General features: G+C 44.5%; 1 protein-coding gene across 1 annotated transcript in view; it reads left to right on the forward strand.

Annotated features, from left to right (window-relative positions):
* DOK6 (docking protein 6) overlaps positions 1–20794 on the forward strand; it is a 245924-nt gene that overhangs the window by 220482 nt on the left and 4648 nt on the right. The gene's annotated exons all lie outside the window — the stretch shown is intronic.

The following is a 20794-nucleotide window of genomic DNA, read 5'->3' on the forward strand; positions in this document are numbered from 1 at the left end:
TGGTAGAGAGATGAAAGTCACAGGCAACTTGTTGAGATTCCCTAATGAATGAATGTAGAAACTATCTGTGTCAAATTAGACACTGCACTCCATTCTGGACAAAGAAATCACAGTCAGAACCACATACTGTCAGTCACGCCCGGTAGCCCACTCTGAGCGATGGCTTGTCGTCCTCGGGGCCTAGAAGAAGGAAGTTCTCTGGGACTGCATGACTCCTCCCAAGATGACGTCCCAGGCAGAGAGGACAATCGGAATTAAAAGCTTCAGGAGTCCGTGTGAATATTTTTTTGAAAAAGATTCTCAAAAACACTTTCATCTGATGACTCGACTCAGCTGAGCTCTGGTGATTCCACTTTCTGCAAATTGCACCTGTTGATTTAGTAATTTCACAGGGATGAGACTAATATTTCCAATTCTTAACTTACCTCCTGATGGGCATAATTGCTCCTATCAGCGTCCTGAGCAGTCAGGCTGCTTCGGTCACTTGAGGGAGACACAGCGCAGTAAATCGGGGGTGAGGTTCTGTCCTGACAGTCAGTCACTTCCAAGGCCCCTGAATGCCCCAGCCTTTTATTACAGTTACTCTCACTTCAGTGGCTCCAACCTGGTACCATCGGCTGGGAAACCCTCAAACCTCACAGCACAACTTGATTCTCCAAGCCATTTGGCCCCAGTATAAAACCAAATAAAAGTAATTATAATAGCTATCTTTCGAGGGGCAGGAGTCGCTTCCCAGCATACACAATTTTAAGGCAACAAATTGAAATCCACAGGAAAGCAACATTTGCAGTTCCACTTATTTTTATGGAGTTGTTTTTACTATGTTTAGTTTTTCTTTATTTCTGCATGCGCTATAAAAACAAAAATCGGAGCCATTCAATTTGGCTTCCATTTTTTTATTACATCCGAATCGTGAATGGAACTGGAAGCCACTAACCTATAAATCTCCCTAATTCCAAAGCGTGTGAACGTTTTTCTTTAGGTACCCTACTTACCAAATGGCTTCTCATTAAATGGGGTTTTAAAACACTCTCCATATTACAATTAGTTTCTGCTCTTCCCCATTATATTTTCCAATTGCTTATCACAAAGAAGCTAAATCATTTCTACATTTACATTGCCTCTGTTTAGCCCCTCTTTGCAGAAATCACGTACGTTCCAGAAATGACCCATTATGTTTCTGGGTAAGATATTAAGTGCTCGTATTAAACATGATTCATCCAGTGTGTTTTGTCTCTATTCATGCCCAATAGACTGGCTTTAACACAAAAAGCTTTGTTACTTTATTGTGTCAGAATTGCCCATTTTCAGGGGAAGAAGTTTCATGTGCATATTTTCTCTTCTCCAGACTTTTTCTATCTTGATTCCATAGCAGGTGCAGAATGGGCTTTGAAACATTCGTTTCTGGAAGTGGCCCCTGTCAGCCACGCAGTGCCACGTGTTACGGTGGCTCACCCTCACGTGGCCAGTGCCGACCTGGCCCCTCAGACTCAGCTCTGATGGGTCCAGTCATTCTGGCCAGTTTAGAACCGTCATTACTCATATCTGGATGAAGTTTGCACTTCAAGAAATGTGTGGGCTTTTTTCCCTACACTACACTTTTTCCAAAGAACACGATAAATGATTTTTGAAATGTGTGCCTTAGTGATTTTGTTGGTACAACAAACGTACCTTTGGAATTTTTCTCACTGAGCTAAATGGATATACATGTTTGGATTGGGAAGACCCCCATACATTAGCGCATGAATACAGAGTGTGTGTAATTCCATTATACCCTCCATCTCCCACGACAACACCATCCCTTAAGGTCGTGGAGGCCGGGGGCATAGAGGGGTAGAGGAGGGTCTCCATGGAGCACCAGATCACTGCCACTTAGCAAACACTGTCATCTCAGCTAAGCCAGTCACCGTTTCTGTACTTTGTTATTTTCATCTGTCAAATGAGAATAATTATAGAACTGGCCATGTAAGAATACAAGTATTGAGTTAATATTTTTGCTTTTATTTTTGCTTTTATCGTTGACACTTTTATAGATGTCCTCATTCCACCCCGCCGCCCTGCACTTTTCCGGCCTCCACCCAGTCCCCCACCCCCACCCCGCCATCCCCACACTGCTGTCTGTGTCTGTGGGTGATGCACACGTGTTCTTGGGCTCAGCCCTTCCCTCGTTTTCAGAGTGTTGGAGTAGTGTGGGGCACACAATGTGCACTGAACGCACATCGGTGCCATGTTTACTTAACTGTGGGAGGCTGTCACGGCACACTCAATAATGGCTCCACAGGGGTGACCACCTCACACCCTAATCCCGGGAGCCTGTGACTGTGTGACCTTACATGGCAAAGGGACTTTGCAGGTGGGCTTCTCCAGGTGGCCCTATGTGGGGGCGACTTTCCTCACAAGTCCCCCATCGGCCATGGATGAAAGTAAACATGACATGACACGATCTGCTTGGGGAAGAGAGGTAGCTGATCCCTCGGGAGGGAAGGGCCGTGAGCAGTGGCCAGTGTCTCAGGGGAAAAGGCATTGAGCCCCTTCCTCCAGGGGCTTTTATTGGCTTGTAATACACAGGAATACAGGGCGGCCAGGATCAAACAGTAGATAACATTTCAAAGAAATCTGAGGGCTTAGTCTGAGTCAGAGTCTGTCAGGAAGGGAGTTTTAGGGTTTCCTGTTTGAACCCTTAACATATGAAAGAAAGTACTCTTAGCACAGCAGATGTCACAGGTTTTTCAGGAAGTCTTTGTGATGCCAGATTTTTCCCTGGGACATGCTCTAGCAAGGCAAGGAGCTGCACCCCTCCCCATCAGGTATTCAGGCTTAAGGGGATTGGAGCCAGGAAGCGCTTCTCCCAGAGAACATGGGGACCCGGGCTATGTCACATAGACTCAGGCACGGGTCTATTGCTCGCTTAGTTACAGCCCCCCGAGTCCTTCCATGATGGCCTCCCAAGGGGTTGAGTCTGGCTTAGGTTGCTCCTTGCTGTGAGGAGACATACCCGTCAAGGACTTTCGGCCAAGCTTTGGGGGCAGAGAGGAAACTGAGGCAGTGTTTGCTACCATAGATAAGCTTTATCTCCTGTGGCTTGCATTCCAGAGGTCACTCACAGCCTTAGCCACGGGGGTTAGGGTTACAATTCCTAAAACCAGGCAGAGTGGTCTATAACAGCCCTAAATGTAATCCCTGGTGCACTTAGAAAAGAATTCAGAAAGGGACTTGGCTACAGAAAAGGAGGCTGTGTGACTGTGGAATCAGGCAGATGGGAGGTGACCTGAGAAGGGGTCATGAGCCAGAAACGAGGACAGGGTCTGGAGCCAGGACTCCAACCCTTCCCTAGAGACAGCGGAGGCGCACAGCCCACAGACAGTTCTGTCCAGGGGCATGGTTCCAGACACAGACCTCCAGAACTGCAGAGAATCATTTGTGGTTTTTATGCCACTAGTTTTCAGTCCTTTGTTCCAGCAGCCCCAGGGAACCAACGCAGGCATCCAACCGGCGTCAGAGGTACCAGAATTAACCCCTCATCCCTGACTCCCTGGCTATTGAATGTTGCATCACATATGGGCTAATCCATAGAGAACACTAAACATTCGGGGTTGCCTCTGTGGCTTCGTGAGAACCACATGGTGGGGTCTTACTTTAAATTGTCCATAAACTATGAAAGACAAATATTTACTCATAGTTTAAGAAAGGCCACTTGTTAACAACGTCTGTCACTTTTCCAAGCAGACATTGGTAGCGTTCATTTCAGTAGAAAGTTCAAACCTGGTGTAGGACCACCCTTGCCACCAGCATTGAAGGCTGGTGACTGAGCAGAGCACCCCATGTGGGTGGCGCCCCCCCTCCCCGATGCTGCTCAGCACACTTGCCTCCTGCGCTCCAGCTGTGGTGGTCCAGTTCAGTTGTCCCCAGGTACCAAAGGACAGCCAGAAGCTACCTCCTGTCCCCCATCCCTTTGCAAAAGTAGGTTGCCTAACGTTTGCTTGATGGATAGGGAAACAACATTTTAGGAACCCTGACTAGGAAATAGGACCTACGCCAGCCTGCGTTATAACAAATACATTGCATAAAATAGTATCTCTTTCCAAACACATTTTCAAAAATGGTTTATAAGGAGGGGGGCTCATAGTATATTTTAAATGATAACTACAATCCCATGGTCTAATTTTGCTGGTGGACCTTATTCAATAATTAGGAATGTTTGGGCTGCAAGTAAATTAAAACCCAACTGACAATGTCTACACCAACAGGAGTTTGTTTCTTTATCACGTAGAAAGGCCTTGCCAGCAGGCTGCTGCTGTTGGTTTCACTGCTCACATCAGTCCCCCAGGGAATTGTCCCAAGTCTGTCTGTGCCTTTGTTCTATTGGGCATTGCATGTTTCCTTCCCATCTTCATGCTTGTGACTCATGCTCACAAGATGACTGCTGTGGCTCTGGGCATCACGTTCACTTGGAAAGCAGTGGGTCTTACTTTTAATACTACCTTTTCAAATCACCTTTTAGTTAACAATATGCTGCAGTCATTCTTTCTCACCATTAATATCCTTGAACAACACCCTTCATAATGGCTACATAATATGCCAGGCAGTGTGTCTGCAGTGTGATGTATGTAACCAATTCCCATTGTCAAACATTGGAATGTTCCCTAGGTTTTTTGTTTGTTTTTGTTTTTCTATTAAACACCAATATTTTTTCTAATGACCAGAACTTTTAAGCTCTAATCTCTTAGCATCTTCCCAATACATAATATAATATTGTTAACGGTGGTCACCATGCTGTACATTACTTCCCCAGGACTTATCTTACAACTGGACACTAAACTTCTTAAGCTTCCTCAGGAAACCTTAAGCCAAGACTTTTTCATAATTACAAATATGCTTAGTTTACAATCTCGAATGTTAACACAAACCACCAAGTGGTACTGGTGTTATGTGTGAGTCACAAATTTTCTCTAACTTTGACTTTGGTGAGGCATGTCTATCCAAGGGTATCTGCAGAGTTGGATAAAAACAAAGAATTGGCAGCTAGAGAACAGTCACGGGACTATTCTCTATAGTTACAGCACAGGGAATACAGTCAATAATATCGTAAGAACTACATATGGTACCAGTGGTACTAGAAATATCGGGGGAATCACTCTGTAAAATACATGGTTGCCTAGCCACTGCGTTGCCCACCTGAAACTAATACAGAATAATTGGAGTGCAAACTGTAATTGAAAATTTTTTTTAAAAAGAATGCAGTGAGAAGGAAGGTCCGCTGAGAAACCAGGGTGAGTCACTGCACTGCGAAGGCCCCATTCAGTGTCCTGCGGCTGCGAAAGCGCGGGCCTTTGCTGGAGGTGTTGAACAAGGATGTTGCTGGAGCGAGGAGTCAGACCCCATGCAGCACACAGAGACAGTCCCTGCACTCACAGTTTACAACTGAAAAAAGGCACACGTGCCACAGAGACATTAAACTCATCACCAGAGAGAGGATTCTCATCACAGGGGACAGACCTTCATGAGCACCGACGAGGGAAGTGTTATTTGACCTGCTCTCTCCTTGTTGAAGGATGGGGGTGGGAGGACAGGGTGATGAAGCGCTCTGCAAGGCCAGCCAGAGGTTTGCATGAAGACAGTGAGTCATGAGAAGTAGTGATGAAGAGGTAGAGACAAGGATATGGATGGAATATTCGTGAAAAATGCAATCGATGCAGTCCTTTCTAAATGCACACGACCACATGCAGAGTAGGTGGGGCCATAACTCTGCACCTGTAATAGCCTTCATCCAATACTCCAGAAACCAGAGGCTATACATCCCACGGCCTCTGATGCACCCGCTGTGAGGAAAGCAAAGAGGAAAAGGAAGCCAAAGAGGCCATAGGATCTCCAAGTTAATCCCGACCTCAGGCAGGTTCACGATCACACGTGAGCATTGTCGGCTCACAAGCACCTCACATTTTCTTGAAGGTGTGACTAAAGGCTTGCAGGCCTAATGGAAACTTCTTAAGGTACAAATATGTGAACAAATATTAAGAAAAGTAATTTGAATTGCATCTACCTTTTCTAACAAGTTTTTTGTTTACTATTAAGAGGAGGAATATCATAATAATGCCCTTCATTATTATTTAGTTTTTTAAACTAAATTTGGGGAGTATGTGTCTGTTTATGAATATTAAAAAGAAAAAGATAGGTTGTGAGATTTATTGTTAATTTTTCCTTCAAGATTTCTGGTGTGCATTTCAAAGTTTTAAACTGAAATTTGCTTTATACCCATTTAAATGTCTTTCGTATCTGGGCTCTTTTTAGTCCTTTGTCAGAGTAGAACCCCAGCCCAAAATAATTACTTGTCCTATGATAATTAGTATAATAAATACATTTAATGGTAGCCTTACCATTTAGAACATTTACTTATTTATGCATTTTAGATAGTTTCATGGCCTGTGCATTCTTCATGGAAAGCAGGTGAATAAAATATTAAAAGTACAGGAGCACACTAATTCTATTTTTGGACTTGTTTTGTATGTTGTTTTAGCCCATCTCGACTTCGAACGCTGTAAAAGGTCAAACGCAATGCACTTTTTAATGTCTGTACTAAATGCCACATTAATCTCAGCGTAATTAATGAGCTCATCCTGTATTTATTAAGCAGGAAAATAGGATTATTTCCCCTAGAACCCATGAACCTAACAGAATAATAGATAATGAACATAAATTTTGCATCTGCTGCCTTGACCAGAAACAAGTTATATAGCTCAAGTAAATACCATTTTAGCTTAATTTTCTGAGATCCAGAATTACAGTATCAATCCTGCTTATCAATCACTGTAGTCTCATTTTCATCAGCCTTAAGAATCAATATTTTACAAGGGAAGCAAGGTCATTGGATACTCATGTGACTAGGCAGGCAATCGTACAACACTATTATGTGAAATGGCAAGCCTACTCAGAAATCGGATTGCATGCAAATTGGCCTTTATGTCTCTACAAATTTCTATAATGTACACAATAGCATTAGAGTTCATGATATATTCAAGTGGAAAATAAAACTAGTATTGAATCCCCACCCAGCTTTAGGCAGCCCTGGTCAGGAGACACTGGAGGGTGTATCACGAGCTTTCTCCACATTAGTTGCTGTTCATCAGAAGAGCCCAGCTGTGTAGTTTTAGTGACGGCGACCACTGTCTGCTTACTCCCAGTCACCAACAGTGAAAACTTAAGGGAATAGGAAATTCCGTAACCCGGCAGTTCTCAAGTTAGAAGCATCATGATCACCAGGAAACTTGTCAGAAATGCGAGTTCTTAGGCCCCACCCCAGAACCACTGAATCAGAAATTCTGGTGGTGCAGCCCAGGAGTCCGTGTTCAGGAAACCCTTTGGGTGATTCTGATGAATGCTTAAATTCCAAGCAGCTTCACCTCATTTTCTCCCCCAATTTTGTGAGTGACAAGGAAATGCAATTGTTGGGCAATGAGGTCAAAAGGATCATCAGATCTAACGTCCCTGAGAAGATCATCGAGATACAATAAATATTCATCCAACACCTTCATTGTGATACATGATGCCTCCAGTGTTACACACAAAGGCCCTGTCTTCACGGAGCACACTTTCTAGAAGAGGAGGCAAACTGAAAAAAAGTATACAAGTCTGTCCAGAAAGTGTCCAGCCGTGTAATAGGAAAAAGAGCAACGTTTACTGAAGAAGATATGAGACACAAGAAACACTGTACGTAGGACCACAACCCCTCAGTCCCTTCAAAGTAGGCACGTTGGGGCCTCACACAGTTCTCCCAATCGCCATGAGCCGCCCTGTGGTATTTTCTGGAATCTCACTGATGGCCTAAAATCCCTTCCCTTTCAAAGGTGATTTTAGTTTTTGAAAAAGCCAGAAGTCACAGGGTGTCAAGTCTGAGCTGTAGCAGGGCTGAGTCACCTGGGTGATTTGATATTTCACCAAAAATCTCTGCACAAGATGTGATGCCTGAGCAGTCACGTTGTCCTGATGAAGCTGCCAATCACCAGTTGCCCATAGCTGCAGCCTTTTGAATCATCTAGATAGTTTCTGCAGAGGAATGTCCAAGCTTCATGCAAAAGTTGATGCAGAATTATTGTTCTACTCAGTCATTTTTAATACAACAGCCACACAGTACACATGCTCACTCAATGGCACCTACTCCTGACACTGACTAGTACAGTGAAGTTGTCATTGTTCTCGTTATCACGGTCCAGTCCGCTCTCCTTGTCTGCTGGGTTCCATCGATGTTGTGCAAACCATTCTCTTTGGGCTTTTTCAGGACAGACCTGGTAGAATGTCAAAGGGTGACAATGCTAATAAGAAAAATCAAGCAGAGTAGAGAGAAAGTGAGTGCAGTTTCAGAGAGGCCAGAGGGCCCGTCTGTGGAGGTGACTCAACAGAACAGAGGGCGTCACACAGAAAGGACAGCCTGGCTTGGCTGGTGCTGGGCTAGGGCTCCAGGCGCTGGAGGAGGGTCGGGGTGGGAAAGAAGGGACAGAGGGTGTCTTGGAGCTTGCTGGGCTTGAGACAATCAGCTAAAGTGTTGGTGCTGGAACTGTCCCCGACCACAGAATGCCAGGATCACAGGACCTGGGGGAGAAGGGGAATGAAGTCCATCAGCAAGGACTGCAGTATGGTGTCTCGGCAGCCCTTCCGGCACAGTCTCCCAGGGAGACTTGGACAAACGAGTGCTCACCCTGGTGTCGGGCGTGACCGCTGGGTCATCGCTCCGGTTGTTACCAGTGAAATCTGAGAGACAATGCTCCCCTGGTCTCCCCTCACAAAGCTATTGGAAGGGTGCAGGGAAACAACATGTATGAAAATCCACTGAAAACAAAATTTTACACGCATAGTGTAAAAGAGATTTTTCCTTTCACCACTGTTAGCGCTTGTAGCAGAGAAGTTCTGTTCTCTGAGACAGGGGTATTCTCACAGGTGCCTGGGCATTCGTATTGTTTCACCAGGAGTAACTCTTCAATCTCAGCTACTTTTCTTGAGTTCCACGTGCTTCTTGATTTTAATGTGTCAGTCTAACCCATGCCTTAGGCTTAGGATAACAGCCATTGATTTCAGCATGGGTTCTTCTCAGGGGTAAAGTGTGAAGGAGATTTTTTGTTTAAGTCTAGACAAAACCATGTCGTCGATGCAGATTTCCAAAGCATCTAAATGGCTGCGGCTCAGCAAACAAGCAGCAGCCCCTTGTCATTCTGTGGCTCTGGCTGTGAGAGTGTCGGGCCGCCTCTCCCCCGGGAGCCCACTGTGACACTCGCTGGGTGCACTCTGGCACCTCCAGTTCCAGAGACTGGAGGGGATTTCGGGCCACGACCTTAACCACACCCCCACCCTCACACCCCAAATCTCGCCCATCTAAATGGACAAAATTTACCATGCTTTGTAGTTCCTACTACAAAGAAAAATACATACAATATTTCACACATGCAGATGTAATGAAACTTCTAAAGCGGTCTTTGTCTGTAGGAAGCAAAAGTCAGAATACCATGCATAATTATGCACCTCGTTGGTGAATTTTTCTCCAATAATATACACTTCAGTGCATGCCAAGTGAGAGCTGAGCCTCCTCTGTGGATGGATTAGGTCCATAAGGTGCATAGATTAGCAGAAGGAATGAAAAGTAAAAGAGACATTTAACCTTCAATTTACTATCTCTTCCCACTCAGAGATTTAAAGCTGTGCAAAATTGTAAATTCAAACATACAGATGCAATATGGAAACACACCAGAACTTGTTGTTACTAAACTAAAGTGCCAAACCCTTTGTAAATATCAAAATAATGTAATTGTTGGCCATACATGTGTGACATTCTCACATTTTTGTCAATAGAATCAGGTGTCAACCATGCTGTGAAAATTGCCCCAGTGGTTAAAATGGTCCAGCCTCATGAGGCAAATTAGTCATTGAAAGTTATCAATAGAGCAGAGTACGGCTGAGTCTCGACTTGCTTCTCACAACCCCTACACCAGACTTCCTGTGTGGGCCCTGTGTCTCTGCTTTCTCTCCTGCACTCTGACAGCCAGGAATAGGGTATTCTTTCGTTTTAATCTTACCTGTTTTTTATTTATTTATTTTAACATTTTTAAAATTGTTGTCCAAGTAGAGTTTTCGGTCTTTTCCCCCCACCCCTCCTCACCACCCCAGCTCTCCTTTAACTGGAACCTAGTCAACAAAATGAACAAGCAAGCAAAAGAGAGCCAAAGACATTGAAATTGAGAACAGGCTGACAGTGACCAGAAGGGAGAGGGGAGGGGATGATGGGGGAAAGGGTGAAGGATTCACAGGAACAAGTATAAAGGAAACAGGGGAGAGAGGCAGGATATTCTAAAATACACGGTAACTGCATCCTTTGGTTCTCCGGTCTGTCTGAGGAAGGGAAAAGGAAAAGGAAAAGAAACTATCTTGACAAAAGAACTCTGATGGAAGACATTCACCAGTGAGTCATCCCAGGAATGTTAACCAGCACAGCTTGCAAGCCATTTACCCCGTAATCTCTTTATTTTCTGTCTTTGAAGTACCCCATTGTGGTGGAGCACTGGTGTCTTAGAGTAATTGTACGGGGCAGCAAGTCTTTGAGAACAATTTTTCATATTCAGAATTAAAACCTGCTTCGCAGTTTTTAACAAAGCCTCGAGGAGGATAAAAGCTCCATTCTAAAACCGCAGGAATCACTCATTTTCTCTGCTTTGTGTTTGTCCTAAAATAAGGTTTCTTTTTTCCCCTGTGAAAATCAAATGAGCTCTGTGATTCCCTCCCCCCTTTCATCTTTATGTTGACAGCATGTCATTGTTTAAAAAAAATCATCTGAAGAAAAGACTTACCCCATGAAAACAAGAACAGCAACAAAATCTGCCTTATAACAAATCACTTGGCAGTTATTCTCAGGAAGTTGGACTGGCATTACTAGAAATTAATTTTGATTAATCATCATTTCAATCCCATGAGTCTGAAGAGTTAGTTGCCTAATTTTCTATTCTCTAGCGAAAACATTGTCCATAGTCATTCTTCCTTTCTCGTGTGTCATAGAGTTCTCTTTATGAAACTGCCCTATTGGTCACTTTCACGTAAATTACCTCATTAGGGTATGATGTGTTTTTCCGATAAAGGAAGGACGTCCCTGGCATTTAGCAGACTTAAAAAATGATGCATAAATGTAAAATCCAACACACATTGGAAGTCATGGCCCTTAGCATGCCAGTCATTCAACATCATTATTTATTAACATTGTCAAGAACCGTTAAGGATTTAAGATTTCATCCTACGTGCAAGCCAGCAAGTGAGTCCGCCACACCCAGTGCAGGGGGTTTGGGCAGGAGAGAGGAGAGATTTCTGGGACTGAGACGGAGGGTTTTTTATGACTCACGTCAACAGTGTCAGCCAGAGGACCAGCACTGATGAGCCCCAGATCCCACGGGAGATGCAAAGAGGCTCAGGTGACACCCACCCATTGAAGTAGGTTGTTTTATGGGAGAACACCCACGGGTTTAGGGAACCCCAATATTTTATAACGGGCAAAAATACAACCGGACATCTGTCCCAGAAAGAACCATTATCTGTATTGTACTGGACACAAACGCATCTTCCCTTGTGTTCTAGACAAAAGCATTATCTCCATCTTCCAAGGCTGTTCACCCTACCAATCTCCTTGCAAAGATAAACCGGAAAAGAAGGGCCACTGACGTCTGCTCACAGAGTGTGCCCAAGTGCAAGGTGATCTTGGGGCCTGTCTACCCACAAACCATCGCCACAGGGGTCTTTCTTCCTCACTTTCTCACCACGTCTGTTTAGATCTTCAAAACCTTTCAAACTAGTACATTCCTTGGGGTCATTGTATTGTAATGAAGCTAAAAAAAACCTCATTTCCTTATTTTCTTACTTAAACCAAGTGCATAGGTTAGACAATCACATTTCACCTTATATTATTTAAACTTTCATTTTAAAAAGGATTGTCATTTTCCCATTAGCCAGGACCAGGCCACATAATTACATTACTTTGATTCAACAGATAATTACTGACCTTCCAAGACAGGCAAGGCACTCTCAAGATAGCTGCATTTCTCTCTATTTTCTGCTCTCCTTGGGCACAGAAGGGTGAGCTGCTGCGTGCATTTTTCATAGTTTCATTAATACTTACTGAGCACCTGTTGTGTGCCTGGCATTTTACAAGGCTCCAGAACCCAATACAGATAAATCACCACCTCTCAAGTTCAGTGTGAGCTGGCAGAGGGGGCACAGGTAAGGGAGACAGTGACTCCTGACTCAGCTGGGTGGCATGGTGGGGGAATGCGTAAGGCTTCCTAGATGAACTAAAAGAAAAAAAAAAAGAATCAGCCTAGTAAGAGTTGAGTGTGGGCATTCCAAGCCAAGGAAGAAGCCCGTGACTTGGCTCCAAGAGCCTGCTTTCTCCAGGGCCTGCGTGTGCTTTAGATTGGGGCCTGGAGCAGAGGGTGGGAGGTGGGAACCAGGAAGAGGAGGACAGAGCGGTGAGCACAGTTCCAGACACTGCGTCCTTGGGAGAGACACCAATCCCCCCGGAATTTATTTATAAAAAGTTCTGTATGTATTCTCACATGTGTAAACCTCAGTCACCTTCAAAGTACTCTCCGTTCGATGCAATACACCTATCAAGACATTTTTTCCATTGCTCTAACAGTCATTGAACTCACCAATTTTGATGCCTCTTAGGGTTTCTGCTGGTTTTTTGTTTGTTTGTTTCACCTCTTCCATATTGGCAAAATGTTTCTCTTTGAGGACTTTTTCATTCCAGAAAACAAACAAAAAAAAGTTGCTTGGGGTGAGATCAGGGGAATAGGGATGGTGCGGCATGGGGTCATGCTGTTTTGGATCAAAAACTGCTGAACACTCAGCGTGGTGTGAGCAGGTGCACTCATAAATCACCCATCATGAAATGTGCAAACACGGTGAAAGAGTCTCAAAAAAATTCACTGAATCCAAACACAGCTTCTCACAACAACGCCAGCTGGTACACTGATATAGGTGGGTTCCTAGAACACTCATCTAGTGGGCGAAGTCTGTACTACACAGGACCCACCCTCTAGAAGATAATTCTGGTTTTGGGGGGGGTCCACCCTTGTACCTCTATACACAGGAAAGAGTTTAATAAAGGTTTTTGGGTTAGAAGGGAGCCCTGAAGCACATGTGTAAGTGATGTTCTTACATAGGCTGTTACTGGTGAGGAGTACCTGATGGATTTTGTACATGGGGGTTAAATGAAGAACTCCCATACCCTCGGCACCACCACTGAGAACTTGACCGCCTATGCTAGGCAGTGACAAAGGGAGAGATTGCCAGGTGTTCACAATCACTTTAGCAAAGTACAGATTACAGGAAGGTGGACGCTGTTGTTAGGAAAAGCAATCAGGTGCCTGTAGTCAAAAACCATGAGAAATTCAAGGTAGAGGTAGTGAGCATGAAGAAAATAAAGAGCTTCAAGCGGGTTTAAGGAGGCGGCACCTACAGGGCTGGATGACTGACAGCTGGGCGGGGGCGGGGCGATGAAGAGCCAGGAGACCAGGGCAGCTCCGGTTCTGCGGTCGGGTTGGTAGGCGCCCCTCTCTGATCCAGTTAGTACAGGCGGCGTGGGGCAGGGAAGGAAGATGGCTCAGGTGTGAAATTCTGCTCCTCGCTAGGAGGCACTTTCTGGTCGTCCTCTCTTAGTCAAGTGAAGGATGCCACCCTGGAGAGGCACGGAGGCTTTATTCAAAGCCAAGGCCTCCCACTCTGTCTGTAGGGAGCAGAGGACCTTGCCTAACCAAGAACCCCAAAGCGACTTACCTCCCTCCCTCCTCCACTTTTGGAAACAACAACAACAAAAATCTCTTCGATTTATCAGAACCTAGTTGTTGAGTAAATTAAACACTAGCCAGATAAATTTCAAACAAAAGCAAAGGAAATTGAAGGGACTAATAAAATACACTGGGCTTCGTCTATCCGTTGGTTAAGTTACATTCTCTTACTTGATCTTCACAAAGCTGGGGTCCTGACTTGGACTCTTGTGACGTCACAGGTCAAGGGGAACCCCTGGATTGTGTTGTTAACACTTTCTGTTTCCCACACGGTTTCTCTTCAAATTTTCTAAAAAGTACAGTACTTCGTCCTCTCAGTCTTGTTCCTAAACCTGCTGAAACCATTTAGGTGGTCTGTATCGTAACTTTGTTCATATTAAGTCACGCAAGTCTTTAAGTCCTCGGTTGTCAGTCTTCCGTGCAGCTCGCTTTTCTACGGCTCTGGGTCTTCCTTGCTCTGAGGCCTAGTCGTAATTCTCCCTGTGGTTGCGTGAGGAGGAGGAGCATGTTCACCCGTGCCTCCATCTTGACCTAAAGTCGCATTAGTTGAAATTGTTTAGAAAAGATTTATAGCAAATAAAATGATCCATTTTCTCCTTAAGACATCGTCTGAAGGACAGTCAGCTTATATGTACTCTTGTTATTGATTTATAGGAGATTAATGTGACTTTTCAGTAAATTTGTTAAATACCACAATTTTAGTTCTAGAAATTTCTACCTGACCTAGGAGCACGGTACTTCACAATCTTAAATAGCTCCTTGGTCACTAAACTAACAATATGTTCAGAAATGGAAACAAAGATATATCAATGTATGATTTTTAAATTTATTAACATTATAGTTTTATAACTGAACCCTTGAAAACAGCAATGAAGTATTATTTATAGTTCTAAAACTAAATATCTGATTTTTCATTATATTTTATTTCTTCATCCCTCTGATTGATCAACATTAATGAACTTTCATTTCATGTATTCTCTACTTCTCATAACATGTTTCAACTTCGATTATTTCATTTTATTAGCTGACACAGATTGCTTATAAATGCCATAATTATTCAAATGAATTCTGCTAACAGTGAAGAATTCTGCCAAGTTTTACAAAGAGTTCACAGTGGTAGAAAATTAATATCCCAGTAGGTAATTAGAATACAAGAGAAATTAAATGTGAGCAACAAAAATGAATGAATGCTACATGGACCAGAATAATCAATATAAGACTATTTTTATTCTAGAGAATTTCTAAAATAAATATTATAAATGTAATTCTGTGTGAATCAAATTGAACCATCTTTTAAGACAAATGAAAATATTTTAAACTACATTATACCAGATATCTTTTAGTGTTAGAATGTTATTGCTAATCTTCACCAGTCTCTTTATAACCGTAGGCTGGGTACTACATAAAATTAAATAATATGCATCTTTCCATTCAAGACTTACTAATTTTTAAAAATGTGACTAAAGAACATTTAGATGTCTTCTTGTAAAATAACCCAAAGATTCATAGTTTTGGGCATGAAAGTGCCATTAATAATAACAATAAGAGAATGAATGTATATTAAGGAATGATGAGCAAGGGAGGGAAGGGGAAAGAGAGAGAAACCTTTTGCAAATTAAAATTAGAGTTGCAGAAATTTTTTATAATTTCATAAGCTTGGGAGATAAGGTTAAACAAATGTCAAATACCTCATAAGGTAAAGCAGCAAAAGAGAGTGAAAACAGAAACGGTTTGGAAATTCTAAGATCCATGCAGTTCTGGAACATACAAATTTTAAACATTCTAGGGAAAAAAATAACAAAGATGAGAGAGAGAAAGAAACAGAAAAAATGGTGGAAGGGAAATAATTAACAAAAATTATAATAATTCAGAAATATTTCCAAGAAATAAGATAGATAAGTTCCTTGATTAAAAAAAAAAACTTCATAAAGTCTTTGAAAAGTCTTCACACCAAGGTGACTCATCAGGCAGCTCACAGCACTAGTAACAAAGAGAAGTTCTCGAGGGTTTGCTAGGACAAACACAGGGGGCAGAGCATCGAAGCCAAGCGCCACTGCAAAAACTTCGTCTCCCCCCAGCCGCACTGCCAACACTCAGTGAGCTGGCAAGGGGCGTGTGTGTGCAATACAGTCTGGGGCCTCTGCTCTTACAGTTAACACTGCGTTACACCAACACCGAAGTCAGGTACTGTTAGACGACGCTACTATGAATGCACTCACTCAATACAGGGTTCATTCAGACACCTGGGTTCCATTGGCAGAAGCTACTGTGATTGTCCTCGTACACTTGAGGAACCCGAGGGACAGAGCAACAAAATAACTTTCCGGGCGACAACCAGCTGTAAAGGCTGTTGCTGGACCTCAAACCCGTGCCATGTTCCTTCAGCGCTAACACTGCGACCCCCCACGCAGCACTGCTCCTTACTTAGGGCATCGGCGAGAATGGAGTCCCAGGGAGTCCAAGAGCTGAAGACAACCAAAGAAATGGATGAAAATGTGCAAGTGACTTATGAGCAAGTATATTAATAATCTTGTGACGAGGAACGACGTAGCAAGATACAAAACTCAGAAAACACGAAAAGTTGACTACAAAAACTTGAGCACTTTATGTAGCAAAAGGAAATTGATTAAATGCAATTTTTCATCCTTCAGCTTGGAAAGATTATAATCCAATAATATCCAGATCTAGCTGATATTAGCAAATAAAGTACTTTTAAACCCTGTAAGAGGGGATGTGAATGAGTACAATGAAAATGGGCAGTTTATATCAGAAACTTGACAGCATAAAACAACTGTTAAAGTCTTAAATTCTTTTTTGATAATTAATAGCCTATTTTACTATTTTATGTGATACTAAACCACATTACATAATTTCACTAACAAGTACAAATGCCTCTCAGAAAAAAAGGTAAAAAAAAATCCCCATCATGAGAAAAAGTGTCACGTACACTATTTTAAGTTAGTGTGTCCATTTTATTTTTTATTCCTTGCTGTAAACCTAATCATGGCCTCCCCCAAAAAGAAATTCAAAGGTCGGAGCCCTGACCCTCCCCTACAAAGTGACTGTCTGTGGAGATGGCGTTAAGGAGGTGATCAAGGTGAAATGAGGTCACGTGGGTGGCACCTGGAACCCATAGGCTAACGTCCTTGGAAGAAGAGCTGGAGACCTCAGGGACACCCGGAGCGCAGGGCCCGCACGGGGACGAGGTGAGAAGGCCCAAGGAGAGTGCCCTCACCAGAAACCCACCCACCAGCACTGACCTCAGACTCCCGGCCTGCAGAGCCCTGGGGAGATCCGTGTCCGCTGCAGAAGCACCCCCGTGCTGGGTTATGGCGGCCCAAGCAGACGAAGAAAACCTGTTACTTGCTTGAACGGTTTGCTGTTCTTTGACAATATACGTCACCATTGGAGAGGCACTTCAACCAGTCTTTAGAAACGAGGTTGTGAAACTGACATTTCTCCTCCTCTGAAGCCACAGATATATAAATACACAAGTGGTTTACGGTTCCCCAAGTAAGAGCAGCGTTGAAAGAGTACCAGGAAGACGCGCAGCCACACGCAGGCAGGGCTTCGGGTCCGGTCCCCGCAGACCCAGGTCTGATGCTGCTCAACCACTTCAGCAGACACCGGCTGGCCGGCTTTTGTTCATCCGCGTGCCGAATGAGGGTGTGCACTCTCACCTTGCAGAACGGATGCGAGGATTGTTAACGGTGACATCCCTGAGGTACTCAGCCAAGTGTCAGCATGAACAAGTGCTTAATGAACAGTGCTTATCATATCATGGCTTTTCCAAATCACTTTCTTGATGAGTTGAAGCTCACGATCTTTACATTCCCCTGCGGCTCCCACGGGCTGAATCTGAGCCTCCACATCCACTACGACCCATTCAAGGGCCATGAGACTCCTGGGGCCGGGGAGTCCCCTCCACAGGCATGTCAGAGACACCCCTGGGAGAGCCCCGAGGTCAAACCCAGAGGGAGTCTGGTTTGAGCTGTGGTCACATGAATGGAGTAACAGCAAACGGGGCTTGCAGTGGAGAGGTTGACGAGGAGCCTTGGCTTTTCTCAGCGTAACTACCAGGTGGTAGGTTACCTCTGAGACACTCCCCAGACACTTCTGCCCCTGAGAAGCCTCTGGCTCCGAATTCACCGGGGTGACAGCCCTTAGAGACCTCTGTGTCCACTCCAAGTGGTCATCTGTCTGTCCTTCAGTGTCAGGTCTGACCTTTCCTTTGCCCTGGTGGCTAGCGAGCCCTTGTTAACAAAGACAAAGACACCAACTCCTCTGTGTCTACCTGGGCCCGTATTTGTTCATGCCTTTACTCCAGGCTGCACCCTTCTTCATGAAGCAACTGTTTTGTTATTTTTCTGCTTTGTTTTTTAAATTTTGCGTTATTATTTAAAGAGACAGCACCCTTCCCTCTCCCCGGGACTCTAACATGAATTCACATCAAGTAGCCTTGCTGAGACCCTTTGCTCTCCCCAGTGCATAACTGCAAGTTTTGTGCTGTGGGATCCTCTGATTTCCTCCAGAAACAAATTCCTTTGCATGTTAGTTTATGTCAAGAGCATAGTGTGAGCAATTGTCAAAGTAGAGGCATCAGCAGTGGGGACGCCGCTCACCTCCCTGGGGAGGGGAGGGTATTGGAAGGTGCTGCCCTCCAGTTGTTCTTTGCTGTGTGACCCAGCCTGGGACTCTGCTCTTGCATTCTGACTCTGTGACTTCCCAATGCCCATGTGGTCCTTCTAGTTTATTACTGGTTTGGATCTTTTACGATGCAAGCAGAGACTTATCTGTATTACTAGGGTGACTTCCCCTTTCTTGGCCTGGGATCTGCCTAAGTTTCCAGAAATGGGGGCATTTTTGGTAGAATAACACAAATGTGTGGAACCTCTCTGTCCATCCTATTTTCTTCCTTACAGAACAAAACTCTGTTTCTCGGTTTGGGGCTTGTATACACATCAGGGGCAGGAGCGGGGGGTGGCGGGGAGCACCCTTTCAGAGAACACTCCAAACCGCCAGGCAAGTACCATGTGTTCATTTCCTGGATCGCTGGTATTACCGGACTCAGGTGGCTAGAAAGTATTATTTTCCATTAAAACAAACATGAATAGACCAGGATGTAGAAACCCAAACTCAAAAGGCTTTTTAAGCCACACAAATAGCCGTTAACAGTTGAGTTGCTTTTTAATCCCAGCCTGCCTCAGGTCCTTAGGGTACAATTCACCTCACCTGCCCTCCAGGGTGGGCTGAAGGGCATGGTCAGGAAGCATTTAAATACAGTCTCTGTTCCCTGAACAGGTCTGTTCCAGCGAGTTTTTAACTTAAGCCACAAAGTTCATTCCTGTTTTGTTTTGTTTTGCTTTCACCAACAGTGTTAAGGGCATCATTCAAATGAAGGCTGAGAAAATGTCTAATTATTTCTCCCCTCTGTCCTCACACTCATCGTTGCCCAAGTCAGACAGCGTGCATCCACCTTCACCTGTGCCATTCTGACGGAGGTGCGCTGTTTTCCTGACAAATGCTCAATGACATCATTTGCAAAGGGTCTCTAAAGAAATGATTGAGGATGTTAAAGAACAGTCAAATTTAATTTCCACTTCAACTACAGATGGCTCATGGAGGAAATGAAGAAAGCAGAGCTGGTCTTGCAGGGGAATAATGTTCAGAAACTGTCACTGTGGCGCAGGACAGCACAGATGTTAAAGGAAAAGAATGACAAGAATGCAGGCCCCTTCCTCGTGGGACGAAGGGAGGCCACTGTCATCTATGGGGAACTCATCATCCCAGGTGTCTAAGAATTTCATTTAACCCTCCAAACACCTTGAGAAAGATACTCTCTCCGTGTAGGCAGGCGGGGCAGAAACTGTTGGTAGGGAGGGAAGGAACTCGAGGCCCAGGTGTGTCTCAGAAGTCCCTGGCAGGGGAGGTGTTCGCACACACGTGGAGCGAAGTGCACAGGGTCAAGGCCATGTGTCTGAGAAGTCCCTGGCAGTGGCGGTATTTGCACACACGTGGAGCGAAGTGCACAGGGCTGTGGACTGGCATGTGCGGTGCTGTGACCAGTGTCCCTGAGCTCCTCGGCGCCCTGCTCTGATCCTGAGGAGCCACGCTCAGCTGAGATTTTAGGAGAATTTAAAGGACTATTGAAGAATCTCTGGATCAAGTTACAAAACCTGTAAGGGACCCTGAAGGGTAGGCAGCAGCAGGAAGCAAAGGGGGGTCTGGAGCCCTGGGAGAGGAGTAAGGGAGCAGAAAGGTCTGGAAGCTCAGCTGGAAGGAGGCTGGGCCACAGAACCACAGGAGCAGGCAGAGGGTGCGAGGGTGCCCACATCTCTTTTCTCCCCGATCTGCTCATGTTGAGTTTTTTAAATGTTTTATTTATTGACTTGGGAGAGAGGGAGAAACATCAATTTGTTATTCCACTTACGTATGCATCCATTGGTTGATTCTTGCATGTTCCCTGACCAGGGATTGAACCCACAACCTTGGTGTATGGGGGGACCACGCTCCAAGCAACTGAGTACCCAGCCAGAGACTCATGTTGAATATTAACAAAAGAATCAGTCCAACAGTGAATCTAAAATGATTTTTACCCAGAAAGCAAGGTTTGGCTCTCACAATATTTTCACCTTAAGAGGTTCTAGTAGTTTAATTAGCTTTTGATTACCCAATTCATTTGCATTTTCTCCCTGGACCCCAAGCTTCAGATGCTGCAAGGAAAACACACCTGGCAATGAAATGGCTTTAAGTGCACAACCTTGGGAAGGACAGTGCCTCCTGAGGACCCAGCATGACACCGGATGCTTCTGTGTAACAGATTGTCTCCCCTGGAGGCCTCCCTACCAGGACCAGAAACGGCACAAATCGGGCTCAAGATGTCGCCTCCTTCGGGTGAAACACAGTCTGAAGGGCAGAGCGCACAGATCTGTGCCTCTTCTCTCCCACTAAGCTCATCCATTAGCTAATTAGCATTCTCAACT

The sequence above is a fragment of the Sturnira hondurensis genome, unplaced genomic scaffold (genome assembly GCF_014824575.4).
Source record: "Sturnira hondurensis isolate 20B ecotype Veracruz unplaced genomic scaffold, ASM1482457v3 Scaffold0001872, whole genome shotgun sequence".
Taxonomy (NCBI): domain Eukaryota; kingdom Metazoa; phylum Chordata; class Mammalia; order Chiroptera; family Phyllostomidae; genus Sturnira; species Sturnira hondurensis.